This window comes from Syngnathoides biaculeatus, chromosome 11 (genome assembly GCF_019802595.1).
Source record: "Syngnathoides biaculeatus isolate LvHL_M chromosome 11, ASM1980259v1, whole genome shotgun sequence".
NCBI classification, from domain to species: domain Eukaryota; kingdom Metazoa; phylum Chordata; class Actinopteri; order Syngnathiformes; family Syngnathidae; genus Syngnathoides; species Syngnathoides biaculeatus.
Window position 1 is genome coordinate 26,275,447 of NC_084650.1, and position 15,095 is coordinate 26,290,541.

At 41.6% G+C, this 15,095-nt stretch overlaps 1 protein-coding gene across 1 annotated transcript in view; it reads right to left on the reverse strand.

Moving 5' to 3' along the window:
• col23a1a (collagen type XXIII alpha 1 chain a) overlaps positions 1-15,095 on the reverse strand; it is a 135,431-nt gene that overhangs the window by 118,154 nt on the left and 2,182 nt on the right. The gene's annotated exons all lie outside the window — the stretch shown is intronic.

The following is a 15,095-nucleotide window of genomic DNA, read 5'->3' on the forward strand; positions in this document are numbered from 1 at the left end:
TCACAGTCGACAATATTAGGTACAACTGCACCACTTGAAATAAATTGACATATCTATGTACGGGGAAAAATGTCTTCACAACAGTCTGTGATCTGTCCACGAAAAAAAAAAAGTCTGCTGCACCGGCCGATGGATAAGTTATGAAGCCAATGAATCACATCTGGGGTAAAATGATTCACGGTTGTAATTGACAATGCTAAATGGGTATTAACTTTGCATTGTATTCATTTTTGTGGTTGTCGTTTGCAGATGTGTAGAACTGGACGGAATCATACTGGGAGCAGCTCGAGCACAAAAATACAACCACAATAATACATCCAAAAATATGAGATTTACTGTCTTTGTAAAGACAAAAACAAAACAAGAATGTCCCACAAAAGAAATCTGCAAAGGATACCCCACACCAAAAAACAAGTCTCAGAAGATGGCACAGGACTGAAAATAAACAATGGACACTTGGGACAATCCATCCATCAAGTGACAATGGAGGATGGTTCAGGAGCAAGAATGCGGCAGCCTGGAACAGACAAATGTGATGCACAGAGAGCGTGCTACGAAAAACAGACCTCGAACTTTTGACTTATAGTAAGAATGGTACGAGGGGCTTTCAGCCTAAACAGAAACATATTGCCTACAACATCCTTTACATATAGCACATTGCTCCAAATGATACACTTAAGCCATACGAAGTCAGGTACATCTCAATCAAGTGCGACCCCACACAAGATGATTCCAAGGTCCAATTCTCCTCATTCATGAATTCTTAAGAGTGGTTTGGCTGGTTTACGGTAACGTGTCTGTCTCTCTATTGGTCAGCTGCATGCGTTATTGATGAGCTCCTTCTTGAAAACGTTATCCATGTTAAAAAAAAAAAAAAAAAAAGTGAGCATACAGTACATAGATGACTTTTGAAATCAAACCTTTCTGGCGCCAAACAATATCAGTAAATGGATAATGTTGCAGAGGGTTGAAGAGGCAAAGCCAAGAGTGTGTTGGAGTAATCATTCGCTTGTTCCTAGTGCTAAAATATACATGACAAATTGCAACATTACCTTTCATCAAAGTTAAACCCTTACACATCGTATTATGAGAGCCATATTGCACACAATCCGTTTCCATCATGCACTTGTCCCAATGTCCGTCCTTGCCTCAAAAGTAAAACAATCACAACCACATGGATGGGGGTGAAAGAGACAAATATAAAAGCATCTCTGTTCTGTACGAAGCATCACCGATGTCTGGGAGAAGAAGAAGTAGAACAGCAAGCCAAACAATGACAGTTGCCATTAAAAACACACTGCACATACTGTATCAATATCTATGCATGTTTTTGCTCCAACCACAGCAATCCTCTTCCTCATCCTCTTGTACATTAATTGAGAACATTCAATTCGCTTGTAGCTGAGACACAAATCACACGCAAATGCTTAACTGGATGACCACTAGATGACTGCAGTGAAGGCTAAATGTCTCGCATCAAAACCGCCAGATGTGCAAAGGCAATGTCGGGGCAGATGGAGGAAGGTGGGGACGCATTTGAGGGCAGCCAGAAAAAGATGTCTGCCGAATAGGTTGTCCACATGTTCATAATATTCTTTCAAAAGACTGAGCCAGGAATATTCCCCCGCCTCCAAAAGTCCTCCCAGGTATCTTTTTGTTTTTTTCAAACAATGAATGTACTGTATTTAAAAACAAAAAACAAACAAAAACAAAAAAACGCTATTATGCAAATACGAAATTGGGATGTGCTGTCTTGATAAATGTGGGGATGTTCCAGCATGATAATGGATATGCATGAGCCAATTAAAGATGCAACACCCCCCCCACACACACAACCATGTTAGCTTAAAATGATCAAGAATATCAAGTTCTAAAAGTATAATATTTAAAAAAAACTGTTCTCCAAAGTTGTCACCTCTACAACCAAGAAAATTTTAATGCATTTCACTTTTCTTGAGCTTGGTTTAGTGAAGCCACCACAGAAAGGCATCAGTGATGGAATAGGAGGGAAAATATGAGATTCTAACAATAGAAGCAAGAAGTCAATCCTATTGGGCCACCTGCCTGCCCCTCAGTGGAAATTAGTTGACAAGCAAAATTAAAGAAGCTCAGAATATACAGTGCGTCATGTTTCACAAAATATTGTGTGTCTTTGTGGAAAGATCCTCACCTCTCAAGTGCCCTCAAGTAATGTTGTGAACACAAATTATAGTTTGGAAATTATTATCTACTGAGTATGAAAATGTGATGCAAGACGACAACCTTGCCTTCAGCAAGCCCAACAGCATCAAATAACAATACGCATTCTGTTCAAAGAAAATCAAGCCCGTTTGCAAATGGCAATGATTTTTACATTTTGACATGGAAGTCTGTGATCTGAGCAAATGAAATGATGCGGCTTAAAAACTGCAAATCAGCAGCCTCTTTATCCTGCAAGTATATGTCTGTCTCCTCATTTCTGTTTACAACATTGCTACCCCCCCCCCCCCCACTGGAGGCTCAACTTATAGAATGTTTATACAATGGAAGACGGGCGGTCACAACGTGGAAGCATTCAGGAGCCAGATCACAGCCTGGCTGAAAAGACACTCCCCAGACAAAACATTAGGTACACAGGTCTGTCCTGTTTCTATACGTTTATGTAAACCACATTGCACAAAAACCGAGAGGTGGGGAACAGAGCAAGGAGAAAAATTTTATATTTCACATGTCAGAGCTTCATTTTGTTTGCTAAATTACTTTGAGCACTACTGCCACATATAGGACTGGAGTGGAAGTTTTGAACAGTTTGTAACGGTTCAAAGCAACAGTCATGTCAAAACAATCCTTTCCAAATATTACAGTTTTAGTAGAGTATAAATAAGAATTGTCCAAACAAATAGCAAACTTAACCTTTCTTCCATGGAATTTGTATATTTGCTAAGACATAGAATACAGTTTAATGAGCAACATGAAAGCTGACGCAGGGATGTTAGTGAAACACAAATTTGGAGTCCAAACCAAAACATTTGGCCACAATGTACTTGGCTTTTTTGTTTTCCTCTTTTACTTTTATTAACAACAGAAAAGTCCACACGACCAAGTAAACATGTTTTTGTTTCGCAAATGTACAAACAGCAACAGAAAACAAACTCCATATTTTGGTGACGTTGACAATCTGCAGGCTGGCAAGCCAGAATTTTTGGCCACGCCGCAAGTTTTGCGGGAGGTGTGTGAAGTTTTTAAATGCACAGAAAGAAATTGACGGGAAAGCGGGAGAAAGAAATGTCACTACTGGATTTAAGGCATCTGTCGCAAAACAAAATGGGGTAAAATGAGGTGAGAGATGTTGAGAGGTCAAACTTAGACAGAAAGCAGGCATCCTACACAAACATGGACCCTTGTTCTCATGCACTGGTGTTAAGTTGTTGAGAGCCGTTCTAGCCCCCCATTCCTTCTTGTTCTTAGGGCAAAGCAACACGGAGCATTGACGCCGAGGCCTCGTTCAAAAGGTCATTTTATGGGGGCTACTCTCATTAAAGAGGTGCTGGCAGAGTGACAAGCCGGTTGGGCTGAAGGGGGAAGGTGGTGCGGGGGCCTTTCGCATGGCACGGCAGTACCGATGTTGGTCACGGAGGGGACATCTGGATCGGCAACCTTCACACTTGCAGCAAGTGCTGGCTCCAAAAGACAAATATCCTGAGAAGTCGCACCTCCAGGAGGGATGGAGAGAATGAATGACGACCTGTGCGCCAACTCTGCTCTTCGGTTTTCACATCACTGCTTATCATCTGTCTGGTAAAGTCATCCGGGGCTTGCACCGCAGCTGTCCTCAGGCACGCCACATTCCTAATGCACTAACTAGATTGTCATCCCCAAAAGCTTGCTATGAAATGCATTTCCATGCATACGCTCCCTGTTGGACATTTTAACAGATGATAGAATTTACCTCAAAGGTCATTAGTCAACTTTGCATCCATGTTGGAGGATTGCCTGCCCAACACAAGAGTGCACAAAATTGATTGTTACACATATAAAGAAGTTATGAGTAGTAGAGCAGATGACTGTGTGACCTTACAATCGCGGCATGCGGCAAGAGGCCGAGTGGCTGTGTCCCACATTATTTTGATGTTCAACTTGTCACCTGCCACTTCTGATGATTCAAGACAACTTCCAATTTGCAGTGTCTCCTCAGCACTGCTCAAGAGAGGCTGACATTTCTCACATATTCTAGGGAAACGTTTGGGACACCCACATTACATTTAAAAAAAAAAAAGAAAAGAAAATGTAAGACATAATTGCTGGAAATATTGTTCTTTTTTAATTCATAGTTGTAACAGGCACTCTGACAGAGGTGGCCCACTCTCCCTTCCCTACCACATTTAAGAGTCTCTGTCAGTCATCATCACTCAGCTTCGAGGTCTCGGAGATTCAGAGTGCAGACGGAGGTTGGCATTAAGTGTATATGGATTACATAAGGGAACTGAAGCAAAATGAAGTGCACTACGTTACTCCAATGATTTGACACAAAGACAATGACAACATCACTGTATAATGTGAAATTAACTGGCATTGAAAAAAAAAAAAAAAAAACAAGAGTTCAAACAATGAGGAAAAAGTATCCTGTATGCCAAGAAAAATACATCAGTTAATATAGCACAATTTAATTGAAGGCTTGCATGTGTAAGCAGACCAGGAGAAGGTCATCCATGCTTTTATCTCAAGTAAACTTGACTACTATAATGGTCTTCTGACTCGACACCCCAAAAAGAGCATTATGCAGCTGCAGCTCATTCAGAATGCTGCAGCACGGGTTCTGACTCGGGTCAAATAGTGGACCGCATAGTCCAAAGTAAACATGGTGAAGCAGGATTTAGCTATTATGCCGCACACAAATGGAATAAGTTGCCAACAGAGGTGACCTCAGCCCAAAGTGTGAACGTTTTTAAATCCAGGTTGAAAACTTTTTCCCATGAGTCTTAGAGTACTTCCACTTTTCAATTTTTCCAGCGCTGTAAGCTGTTTTAATTGTACTTTAATTTTCAAACGTTTGTATTTCTTGTGTGTGCTATACAAATAAATTAGCTTTGCTTTAATAAACCAAAATTAGCACACCCTTCAGTCCTTGACTGATAAACAAAGGTGAAACAGATTTAAAATAAAATATTGAATACTAATGCATCCGGCAGATGATCTGAATGTGTTGTAACCATACTATGACAAGACTGTGTGTGATGGGGGTGAGGTCACATCCAAACATCCCTACTGGGTGCTCGGCCCTTTGCTCTTTTGTGTGTTCCTTGCGGGCCCTTGAGGACTTTCGCAGAATGCAGAGCGGCCGGTTCGGTTCTCACTGTTTATTTTTCAAAAAGTAAGAATGTCGGCCTAACTATTAAATGCACAAAGCAAACTTTAATAAGATGACTGATGAAAGGCCGAGGGGCTTTGGGTTCTGGATATGGTTTGTGTGCATGTGCATCCAAATGAAGAATGTTGATCCCGAAACATATACATTTTGTAATTTAGGAACACTTTAGGGTCATACCTGCAACTGCAACTACGCGTTTACAATTACAGTTATATGCAACAGATGTTTCTTGGTGGCTGGGTGGGTTTTAAGCCTGTAACACTATTATTCAGGTTAGTTGGAATTTGATCAAACCTTACAAAAACACACCTGTTGAGTTCAAACCAACGTCCAAGAGACAGCAACCACCAGAAACATCTCCAACATAAACATCCTCAATGGTTCAAGCGGCCCCTTCATCTTCTGCAAATAAACTGCAAGCGCACTAGAGCAAGCATACCAACATTCAAAAATACAGCGCGAAAAAAAACAAGTCAAGATAAGCAAATCTTTTTCGTGACCCTGAGGCAGCCAACGTAGTATCCGAAGCAGAAAAGTGACCTTATGGAAGCAACTTTTCTGAATTGATTTACCTTCTTCCATACGGAACTGATAGAAGCTTTCGTAACTACTCTACATTGCGAAAAGTATTCTCTCATCCGCCTTGACTCAGCAATGAATTTAAGTGGCGTCCCATTGCTAATCTGTAGTGATCAGTATGACATTGGTTCACGCTTTGCAGATATAACATCTTCAACTCTTCTGGAAAGGCTCAGCACAAGGTTTGGGAATTTTTGACCTTCTTCCAGAAGCGGATGTGTGAGGTCAAATACTGATGTTTGACAAGAAGCCGTGGCTCTCACTTTCCGCTCTAATAGATTCCGAGGCGTTCCATCGGGTTGAGGTCAGGGCTCTGTGCAGGTCAGTCAAGTTCATCCACACCGACCGCTGTCAGCCATGTCTTTATGGACTATGGTCATATTGGAAGAGGAAGGGGCCATCTCCAAACAGTTCCCACAGGGTTGGGAGCATGGAACTGTCCAAAATCTCTTGATATGCTAAAGCCTTCTGAGTTCCTTTGACTGGAACAAAGGGGCCAAGACCAGCTGTTGAAAAATAAGACCAGATCATAATCCTCCTCGACACAATACTGTCAAGACAAGTACAATTCTCGTGGAAACTAACAGACCCAGAGTGATCCATCAACCAGATGGAGAAGCGAGAGTCGTCACTCCAGAAAACGTATCTCTAGTGCTCTAGAGTCCACTGGCGGTGTGCTTCACACCACCGCATCCAACATTTTTCTTTGCGTTTGGTGATATGTGGCTTGGATTTCAGGTCTTCAGCCATGGAAGCCAGTTCCATGAAGCTCTATGTGCAGTCTTCTTGAGCTAATCTGAAGGCCACACTTTCTTCCCACCCCTCACATATATTCTGTTTTGCTTCGGCTAATCTTCCTTTCTCTCCTTTCCAGTGCGTAGCTACATACCTCTAATTTCTACTCCGCCTGCTCCCTGCTTTCACTGCATATCACGATACCATCTGCAGGGGATTCCGGTCTAACCTCATCTGTCAGCCTATCCATTACCACAGCAAACAGGAAGGAGCTCAGCGCGGATCCCTGATGCGGTCCCACCTTCACCTTAAAAGTCTTCTGACACACACATCTCATTGGTGTTCTGCTGCCCTCATACATGTCCTGTACTATTCTAACATATTTCTCTGCCGCACCACACTTCCGCATGCAGTACCACAGTTCCTCTCTTGGTACTCTGTCATAGGCTTTCTCTAGAGCCACAAAGACACAATGTAGCTCCTTCTGAACTTCTCTGTACTTTTCAACATGCATTCTCAAGGCAAATAATAGATCTGTGCTACTCTTTCTAGGCATGAAACCATACTGTTGCTCGCAGATACTTCTGTCCTACCCTGAGTGGCTCATCATCTTTATTCCTCTGTAGTTTCCACAGTTCTGAAAAATGGGAAATGGCACACTTTTCCTTTATTCTTTAGACATCTTCTCACCTGTTAGTATTCTGTTGGATAAGTTGGTCAAAAACTCCATAGTCATCTCTCCAAATTGCTTCCATACCTCCACCGATATGTCATCAGGACCAACTGCCTTTCCATTTTTCATCCTTTGTAGTGACTTTCTGCTGGCAGATACTGACTTCTGACGTGAGTCTACCCTCCACTACTCTTTCCCATAACTTCATTGTGTGGCTCATCAACTTTATTGCTTCTAATTTAAGAATACTACTCATTTCTATGATGGGAAAGTTGCAAATCAAGATGGCTCTCGAATATTTATTCAAAGTTGATAATTTCATTATTTAACCTGTCATTGTTTTGGTTTACATCATTTTGTTCAAGTGCACCCAATATATTATTCCGTGGGGATGAATAAAGAAAAAACAAATGTGGAATACAACTGAATTTTTTTTTTTTCACATTTTGTGAGCCACCTATCCTCACATGGGTCGTTGGAGTGTTATAGCCTATCCCTGGTATCTCCGGGCAGGAGGCGGGGTATACCCTGAAATGGTTGCTAGCCAATTGCAGGGAACAACAAAACAAATAACCATTCCCACTCACATTCATAACTATATAGAATATTCATTTAATTTCCCGTGCATGTTTTTGGGATGCGGGAGGAAACGAGAGTACCTGGGTAAAATAAATAAATAAATAAAAAATAAAATAAAAAAGAATACGTGCAGGCACAGGGAGAAAATGCAAATTTCAAAGAGCTGATGCCGGATTGTGGTAACTAGTTGGCCACCGTGCTGGCCTGCATAATGTTACAGTAGCAAACAATACAAAAAAAAAAAAAAGTCTGCCCCATTTTTGATAAACATTATAGTAGACTACATTACTATGTATGTCTGAATTTTTTTTTTAAGTAGTACTGAAGTGGTTTTACAACCACTGTAATATGAGAAGCACAAAACACAAAAGTCTTTAAGGAGTCATAAAGCAGAACACAACATCTAAAGCGAGAACCCAAGATTAAAAACTCATTTCCTGCATTTATAGTTTTCAAATGGCCATTAACAACCCTTACTACGGCCAGCGTATTCTTCCGGGGGCTAACGTTGGCTGACCCGAGGCGAGTATCCTGCCTGATTTATTATGGCTTTAAAAGCAAATGCAGCTCGGGCGAAGGGGGGTTGTCGACCCCATCATTCTCCCCCTAAAGCTGACTTTGCCTCAGCCTCCAACTCCAAGCAGGGGAACAGGAAGAGCCCAATGCTCCCCTCTGGTTCAGAGGTGAGATGGAGACCAGAGCGAAACCAGAGTTTGTGTGCGGCCAATATCAGCATCACACAATCAGTGTGGGGAGTCCCCTTTTGCAGAAAACTTGATCTTATTTTCATATGTCGAGTGTCAAGGAACCCTGTCGGAAACATGCCCTCTCCATTATACAAATACACAAAAACACTCTTATCTGGAGGTCTGTGTTGCCGCTCGGTGTGTTAATGAGCTCTTATCTGATGGGAATAGATCCGACCGCACAGTCAGGGGTCCGACCTCATGTCCCCATGCATAGTAACACAGAACACTTGGATGCCCCATCCTCACTGAGAAGGTGAAACTATGAATCGGACGGATGGACATCCTCAATCGACTATGGTGAAAGTGAAACTTCACTTTATTGTTCACTTCCACTTTTATTTTGTTTCAATAATTTCAAAGCCATTGGAGAATCTCTTTTAAAGACCCTGTAAAGCATATATTTGCTTCTAAATATATAGATCCTTGCTGAAGATGCCCAAACAACAAACAAAGACGTAGTAGGCAGTTGCGGAAATACCTTGGATAAAGTAAAATGTTTTGCAGATTTTTTTTAGAGTGGGGGGTGTCGGCTAAAATAGTGGTTGGCACCATTCTGTATGCAAATTCAAACCTCTACATTTTTCTATTAAAAAAAAATATAGTGCGCACACCAGGGTAGTCTCTGTCTCACAGCGCTATAGGTTTGAAATCTCAGCTGGGATTTGTGTAATCTTCCCGCGCTTGCGTAGGTCTGTACTGGCTGGTAATGGCTTCCTCCGATAATCCAAAAATAATAAGCAAATTAGGATGAGTAAAGACTGAATTTTCCACAAGTATCAATTTTGGTGTGTCTAGTTGTGGTGCAGCAAAAAAGCAAACACATTGTTGCGATTTGCCACGACTCAAGATTGTAGTCCAAGGAGCATTCGGGCAATCATTCTGTCCAGTTTTTGCTATTCCTTTGGGTTTTGGGAGCTCTTTCGCGGGGTTTATTTAAAAACATGGTAAAAAGATGGATTTTATTCAATATCAGCGACAGCACTGGAACGACTGCGGGTCATCTATTTTTTGAGGGGTTTTTAGTGAATTTCACCGACAGCTAACAGTCACAAGTTACTACCCTAAAACTATTAGAAGGTGCCTCTGAATGCCATTTCAAATTTGGATCTGTGCCCAAGAGTGGGCAGAACCGATTGAGCCGGCTCTACCTCCACCTCCAGCTGAGTCAGATCTGTTAAAAAGCATTAAAAAAAAAAAAAAAAAAAGCAAATGGCAGCGATGACAATGCACTCTGCGGACTCAGGACGCAGCCGGCGCTCACATGGTTGTAATTATCCAAGACTGGAACAGTGTTTGTGTCCATGTGCAAGTAATGAATATATGTGTGCGTGTGTGAGTGCGAGTGCGCTTACGAAGCGGGTGTTAATGGCAAACACCTGAAGCTTGTAAGAAGCGCTGCACTGTGTTTGCCTTGGCGACTGTCGGCTGGTTGTTTGTGCAAGTATAAAAGTGTCACAATAGCCCGAGAGCATACACAAGCTAAATCCTTCCCAAGTCGTGTCCTCCTAGTTTGAGAACCGAGCGCCAGTCATTGTGCCAATGACAAAACCGCCATCACTTGGGGCTGAAATGCCGCCCCCTGTGGGTTCCGTTTGGTAATCTACGTTGAAAGGAGAGCACCCTGATGTTGGGAGCGCAAAGCCGCCACGGGCACAGAAGTAAATGCCGCCCGTGCCGCATCTCCCACACGCATGCAGACGCTTCACAGACCAGCTTCAGGTTTCAAATGGCGGTGATCCGGGGCTAAAGGCAGAGCTCTTCGATCTCTTCTTACGGTGTCGTGTTGAAAGACAAGCCCAGTTCGGCCTCTCAAAGACTTTGCTTCAATTGATGAAATGCACGCAAGTTAAGTCAGGCAAACGCACCCTTGCAACATTTTCCACATAAGGGTCTCACAAAAATACTGTAAAAACACTGCCCACGCACATACTTCATTCCCCCGAGCAAACAAACAAACAAACGGCACAAACTGCAGAGAAACGCCAACAACGATTTATTGTGCAATCGAATTTTTGAGACCTGAAAACAGACCATGTCCTCTGATGCAATCCCCCCCGCAACGGTTTCAACTAAACAAAACATTATCAATAACAACCAGAAAATGATTAAAGAATGTGAAAGTTCTAATTACAATGCTCAATTCTTGCACTTACGCAACTGCTGAGTCAAAACAGACAAAGTTCGATTTGAAGCGCTATCAATCATTTCATAATTGGAAATCCCCAATGACACAGGTGTGCAACTCGAGGCCCGTGAGCCAGAACCTGCCCACCACAACTTTATAACCCATGCAAAAACTTGCTGACATTTTTTTCTTTACCTTGTACTCAAAATATTTTAAATCATCCAAAAAAAAAAAAACCATAATTAAAATTTTGACTAATTTAAATTGACGGTGAAAATAATACTTGTTCAAACCGTTACACTGTCGCCATTCACCATTTCCTTAAAGGCAAACATTTGATGCTGCACTTTCCGTCCCCAACCTGTGTGAGCAATAAAGCCATAAGCTGTCGAAAGATGCAGTAATATTTGAATACATGAGCCAAACAAAAAGAAATAAGGAAGAACAGGTTGGTCCGAATCAACTTTTTACGAGGCTGCCTACAGTTGCAGCCACACTTGCGCTACGAGCATCAGGAGCTTTGGCTGTGGCTGGTCCAGTCAGTCAGAGGCTGCGTTCAGTCTTGGCAAACAACACCTCACACTTTAAAACAGAATGTGTTGACGACAGGCCAGAAATTCCACTTGTGAACACTTTCACCTGTTCTAGCGCGGGTGAAAATGGGGAGCCATGACTGGAAATTCACAAAATGCTACAGATATGCATCTTTTAAAAATAAAGAAAGAAAAAAGGGGGAAAAAAAAAATTCTGAAATGTGCACAAGGTGCTTATTTAAACGCTATCCACAAAAACGGCTATGCCGGGATTTTCCAAACCTTTTCAGTTCAAGACGCAAACCAACGTAAATGCGCTTCCTTGCCAGGTTTCAAAATTCCAAACATAGACACTGAAGCACCTAAAGTCCAAGAGCCTTAAAGGGCTACTGACACCAACAGCATGATTTTTAGTATGTTTTTAATTTAAAAAAAGAAAAAAAGGCAGCCAGAATGTACCTATCCGTTTTTTCACCACGTCATGATGTTGTCGTATGTGGATTTTTGTAACTCCCGCCATGGAAATCCTCTCAAAGCATTTTGTTTTGGAGAAGAAGCAAGAAGTGACTTTCTTTTTTTTTTCCCCCCAAGAAGGCCACACTGCCGGTTTCATGTGTTTATACCCGTTTTACCGCCGCTGAAGTAGCTGTTTTTTCCTGTGTGTTAGCCAAAATGCCGTTTCTTTGAATTGCTGGATATTGCTTGAACACTCGGGAGGATGGATTCGCTCTTCACACTTTTCCAAAAGACCCAGTTCGTCATGAAAAATGGATTGCATGAATGACATGTTCCCCACTCTTTTTTTCATATAGACATTGAAGTGAATAATATTATATGTATTTTTCATTACAATATCTATAGGCATGACAGTGCCACCTTATATTGCACAAGTCGGACTCGCCTGACTTGACCCCCCCCCCAACAGTGTGCCGTAAAGGTGCATGAAAATTCGGGGTTCCGATTTCCACATTAAACACCAGCAACTTTCAGAGAGCTCAATCAGCAACCGTTTCAGGATCTGTGACCTTTTAAGAATTTTCTTTCTTTCTTTTAGCTCCACACAACAACAACAAACAACAATTAAATCTATGCATTCATGTTAGTAGTAGTCGGAGGCTAAAAGCTGGATTTGCACCGTTGTAATACGTTTGCGGACACACGTTTTATGCAAAGTTAAGGTGGTTGTGGTTAAGAAAGTCAAAATGTGACTAAAATTAATACAACAGTACCTAAAGGTTTCATGATAGCAGGAATTTGACCATGAAAAAGAATGTTGCTCTGTTATTTCTTATGGAAAAAACAAATAGAACACTTTTACTTGAGTTCATTCATCATTTCTACTCTGCCAAAGGGAATTTAGACTTTATTTATGTCAGTTAATTCACTACGCACATGACAAACATCTTGAAATCAGATATAAGACCAGTGACCAGGAAGGAACTATATTTGACCTTCGAGGTTTCACAGTAATGCATTGTAAATATTTTTACATGATAGGAGTGAACTATTTGGACGTGCCTTCTCTTTACATAGAATGAAAATGGATCCAAAACAGTTGAAATGAGCTGTATAAACATCAGAACAGATGTGAATCTACTGCAGTGAAAATTGATCAAAAAGGTCAATTGCTAAGACAATACTTTTGACAACGCTTACAAGCATTGTTTTCTGACAATCGCAACAAACTCACACGGGACACCAACCATGTTTGGGAGACGCTGGCCTGCTTTGTTGGTGTGCACCAGTAAATATCACAACTGGAGATATGAAGTCAGGGGTAGTACCACACAATGACAGGGGGAAGTATTAAATACAGTGGTGCCTTGGTTCTCGAACACAATCCCTTCCAGAAGGCTGTTTGAAAACCAAACCGAAGCACGTTTTCCCATTACACTGAATGGAAAATGAAATAATGCATTCCAAGCCTAAAAAATAGTTTTTTTTTTTTTCAGTGATTTTCTAAAGCTTTTCCTGATAATAAACTGGACAGTTAGAGATACATGTATTGTTGAAATGCTTTATATAATTAAATAATTGAAGAAATATATTTATTTTTTGCTTAAAATGTTAGCTTAAGCCTAGTAGAGTATGCTAGGCTAGGAGTGCATTCCCATATCTGTAGCGACTCTGCCCCCAGCCTTGTAAACCTTTTTTTATTAACAAAAGTGCAGAATAACTTTAAACAATCAATAATGGGGTGGGGGGGGACAAATTGTTTTTTATTTGCACAGAAAGTACATGACGTAAAAAAAACAACAACTTGCAACTAGAGGTTGGGTTAATGGAACAAAAGAAAAAAGCAATGCAAGACAAGTTTCAGATATCTTCGGTGGGGGTGACTCATCCCTTTTTAACAAAGACCTAATCTAACGTTTGTTTCTGCCATCTTTTAAGCACTTTTCTGAAGTGGCTCATAACAACATTAGAATTTTGCAGTGCGCGCATGTTACGTCTTTTCCGTTTTTTTCGGGGGTGCATTCGAAAGCACAATAACAAATCATCGTGGGCCAGCTGGTCGGGGTGTTCGAATACCAATTTTCGCTCAAAACCCAAAGCAAAAAAAAAAAAAATCTCAAAATTTTTGTTCGAAAACTGATTTGTACAAAAACCAAGATGTTTGAAAATTGAGGAGCCACTGTACTTTGGAATTTCTCAACTAATTTGCATGAATTCGTTTAAATGAAATAATTTAAATCCCATTCACCATTCATTTCTTCTGGTGTCCTGCAGAGCTCTGTCTTGGGCCCCCCTCCTCTTCATCACATACATTTTATCCTTCCATTTTCTATGACACTAAATCCTCTATCGGGTAGCAGGTGTGCTAGAGCCTCTCCCAGGTATCTTCGGGCGAGAGGCAGGGTACACACAGCACTGATCACCAACCAATCACAGGGGACATCCAAACAAAAAGCCGTTCGCAATGACATTCACACCCACCAGTAATTTTGAGTCTTCAGTCAACCTACCACGAATGTTGTGGGGATGTGGGAGACAAAGGGAGAACATGCAAACTCCACATAGGCGGGTCCAAAATCTGAACCCCGGTCTTCAGAACTGTGAAGCAGACGTGTTCACCAGTCGGTCAATGTTCCGCCTACTGTCTACTTATTGGCAATATTTTCCTTTAATGGATAGGTTTCCAATGACGTCACCACAGTCCTTAGACCAATCAGACAAGTTAACGATAGAAAAAAACTTCACGTTTCACCTGTCACTTGTGTTCTCTGACCTCTATGACACACAAGATGGCGTAATTGGAAACCTATGCATTCAACTCTCACTTTCATTGCTATGGAGATGACACCTAACTGTACTTCTCCATCAACAACACCACTGCTCTTCCACCATTACTGTTTTTCTGAAGTAAAACACTGGTTCTCATCCAACCTTCTACAACACAGCAGTGATAAAAGTGAAATTCTACTCATAGGTACCAAGTCCAGGCAAGCCAAAATTGACAGTTTTTCCCATTACTCTCAATAATTCCTCTGTTTCTCAGGTGGAGAGTCTGGGTATCATCCTCAACTGCAAACTGTCCTTCCAAGAACACAAACATCACCAGGGCTGCATACTTTCACTTACGGAACATCAATCACCACGCCCCCCCCCCCCCCACCACCACCACCACCACCACCCACCCCCCTCTTCATACCCCATCACTTCCTGCCTGGATGATTGGAACTCCCACTTATTTGGGCTCCTCCTCAAGTCACTCCACGCTAGGGTCGCAAAGTGGCATAAAAGGGATACAGGTCCTCCACACTGCCTGACCGAA